The sequence below is a fragment of the Oryzias melastigma genome, linkage group LG3 (assembly GCF_002922805.2).
Source record: "Oryzias melastigma strain HK-1 linkage group LG3, ASM292280v2, whole genome shotgun sequence".
NCBI classification, from domain to species: domain Eukaryota; kingdom Metazoa; phylum Chordata; class Actinopteri; order Beloniformes; family Adrianichthyidae; genus Oryzias; species Oryzias melastigma.
The window spans coordinates 4,685,209-4,688,676 of NC_050514.1; the positions used below are offsets into that span (position 1 = coordinate 4,685,209).

At 37.7% G+C, this 3,468-nt stretch overlaps 1 protein-coding gene across 1 annotated transcript in view; it reads right to left on the minus strand.

The window, feature by feature from the left end:
* tspan4a (tetraspanin 4a) overlaps nt 1-3,468 on the minus strand; it is a 267,431-nt gene that overhangs the window by 228,674 nt on the left and 35,289 nt on the right. The gene's annotated exons all lie outside the window — the stretch shown is intronic.

Consider the following 3,468-nt stretch of genomic DNA (forward strand, 5'->3'; position numbering starts at 1 on the left):
GCCCAAGGTTGAATATTCTTTTTTCTGCAGATTCACAGCCATCCTTCTGGTTTGAAAAGTGTTTAGTGTCTGGAGACACTTATCCTACAGTGTGAGCTGAATTTATTCCGAACAGAAGACACAGCACAGAGGAGATTGATTGACAAGAACAGCTAATCAGGACCCAGAACACTGTAAAAAAAGGAATAAATAAATAAATAAAGTCACATTTTAAACAGTGAGACTGTGATAGAAAGGGGGCACTTTCATATATGACCATTCCTGTTTTTTTGGGTGCTTAAGTTTTGTTAGTGGCGCCTTTTTAATTGTCATTAAAACTGGTTGTGTTAGTTAACTTGTAATTGGAAGAATTGTTTTGGGCGGGTCCGTGGAGGATGCTGTTGTGTTGTTCATAAGCAACCTGTTCTGGTCAGCCATGGCTTCCAACAAAAGAATTAAATATGTGAATAAACAAACAAGTAAACACGAATTACTGTCAAATCTATTCACATTTTTGCTTCATAAAGTTCAGCCCACTGTTGTTTTTCCACATCTAAATAATACAGGTTTAGGTCAATTTGATTTAATTTGATAAACATTTTACCTTCACACAGATCAACCTGGCTGGACTGTAGGAATACAAATATATTCATTAATGAATCCACACCCTTAGATCCACCATTGTAATCTGTTTCACTGGACAGATTCACGTAATAATATTACACTGGCCAAACATGTCACCGGGGCTGCACTTTTTGAGTGTTTCACCTCTTAAGATGTTGAAGCGTTTTAAACAAGAGCTCGGCTCTGAAGAGGTTAATTTTGTTTTAAACTGCAGAGATTGGTGGCTATGATGGGATCTCAAAAGTAGGCCAACTAGCGCTGGAAAGTGCCCTAAGAGGGACTGCACCGGCCATGCTCAAACAGCACCGTGGTGCGCGTGTAAAATGGATTAGGTGGGACTGGGCTTTAGGCTACTGGGCTTTAATATTTTAGTTTGGGCCGATGACCATCGGTCGCCCAGATTGGATTTAGACAGCCAGAAGAGGAGAAGATGCCTCCTCCATCAGTCTCCTGAACACATCAACCTGCTGTTATCTTTTCCTCTTTGTTTATTTGAACCAATGTATCCAACCTTATTTGGTTGCTTTTGTGTTTCATCATTTGGTTTAACCGTTGACCTGTTTATGAGAACTGGACTGAGTGACCCCTTCCCTTTGGCTTTCCAAACAGGAAGTACCTGCTGGTTCCAAGAAGCCAAAATCCCATAGACCTCTATTGAGAAATGAACAGCTATTATTTAGTCATTCTATTTGTTAGAATAACCATTCCTACTCTAATGCCCTTATTTAACACGTTCTTGATAATCCTAATTTTGTAATCATATTTTTTTCTTTATCGCAAGTTATTCAATTTATAAACCGACCAATCAGATGCCTCAATATAAGCATGTGGTGCCCGCTGGCCCCCACCTGAAAACCTGTGGTTGAAAGATTTTTCTGAGTCCACTTTCAACTGGAGGGGGTGTGGCCTTCCAGTGGTTGCCATAGAAACCTTGACTCAGACCGACTCGGACCAATCACTGCTTACTGTTGTCATCAAGGTCCAATGTGGCGGCGTCCATATTGACAAAAAACATGCTGACTGAATTGACTTCTATTTGGTTGGAGCCATTTTCTATTGATGACATCACACTAACTCTGTCCAGTTCTCTTATACAGTCAATGGTTTAACGTTCTTTTCAATATAAGAACAAATACTTCTCTTATTTTTTTTTCCAGAGTGAGTTCATAAAAACGTATCTTCTTATGTTTGTTTCCTGGTGTCTGTTCTATGGTTCCAGAAAGTTCCTGAGACACTGATTGATGTGCAGTCATTTCAGCGAAAACATTTGTGTTTTTGAAAGAGGAAAAGCTGACTTTCCTTTTTTTTTTCTCCAGCTTTGTTATTTGCTGCAAACAGGGAGATTTGTGTCATTGTCTCAATCGTATCATCTGTGCATCACACAGCATACATCAATCCTCAGTATCTTGTCTGCTTTAACCATGTTTTTTTATATATATATTGTTTTATTCGGTTTCTTGCATGTTTGCTCTAGGATTTCTTTTCCTTTGTTATCTTTCAGGTTGTGTTAGATGCCCTCTCCTATGATTGACATGGTATGATGTGGGTACGGGTGTAACGATAAATCCAGTGATTTTCAACCTTTTTTTGAGCTGAGGAACATTTTTCCTTGACAAAAATCACAAATCACACCAGTACCTAAAAAATGTTTTTTAAAAAAGAGAAACTCTTTAGTGGTGTATATTTTTTTTAAATAATTAGGTCACAAAAAGCTGGAAGTTGAAGCTGTTTTTCCCAAAAGTTGTGACGGTTTTCAATGATAATTTTTCACCTAAATTAATAGAAAATTTGCCCAGATATTTGTTTTCCCTCCAGCAAAATGTAATTATGTCAAAAATGTACTGTAATTAAATGTAATCCTTCTTATTCTGTTGCGCCTCAATAGTTTCTTGTCTTTTTATGATTTTGTTTAGTTTAAGGAAAACTTAACTGGACAACCTACCGATCACTTTATTATTTCTGTGTATAAATATCCAAGAAAGCAAATCAACAAACCTGAAATGTTTTGTCAGAAAATATACTTGGAACGTGGAGTTATTAGTCTTAAGCAGTTGGAAGTTGAAATGTTTTGCCAAAACATTAAGGAACTCCTGAATCTTAGAAACATAAAAGGAAGATTTACCTGAAAGAAAAAAGTAAATCTGCTTAACAGATGTGCAACAATTTGTTCCATCAATAACATGTGAACCTCAGCTGTGAGAGAGAAAGTCTTCTTGATTGATGGTTACAGTTTATTGTTGCCAGAGATTTTTAAAGCGATGTAATTGATTGCTTCGGAGGAGTTTCAAAATGGTTTTCTTGACAGGACTCCTACACATGTAAATAAACAAAATGTGCTTAAGATTTCTGACACAGCCTTTCTATGCAGATGAGCGTGTCCTTACTCATAGTGTTTGACAGGACTTCAGATAAACTTGCCTCATTATTCAGCTGGTCATGGTGGATCCTCGTAGCATTTACAAATGACTCAGAGCAGGATAAAGAGACAGGATGTATTCACTATGCTAATGTGTATGTCTCCTTGTTTGTTTTATATGCTTGTTTTGCATGTTTTTGACTGTTTTCTTTGATTTCTTTTAACACCAACCTGCCAGGTGGACATGAAGCAAATACGACATATTTAGAGTTGTTTTATTGTTCATAAATATGGAACGTCTTCATCTTCTTAACAGGACTATTGAACAGGTGGGTTGGTTGGCCATTCAGTAGGTCAGTGGGAATTAAGAAAGGAAGGAAGGAAGAATGGACGGAAGGAAGGAAAGAAGGAAGGAAGGAAGAATGGAAGGAAGGAATGAAGGAAGGAAAGGAAGGACGGAAGGAAGAATGGAAGGAAGAACGGACGGAAGGAAAGAAGGAAGGAAGGAA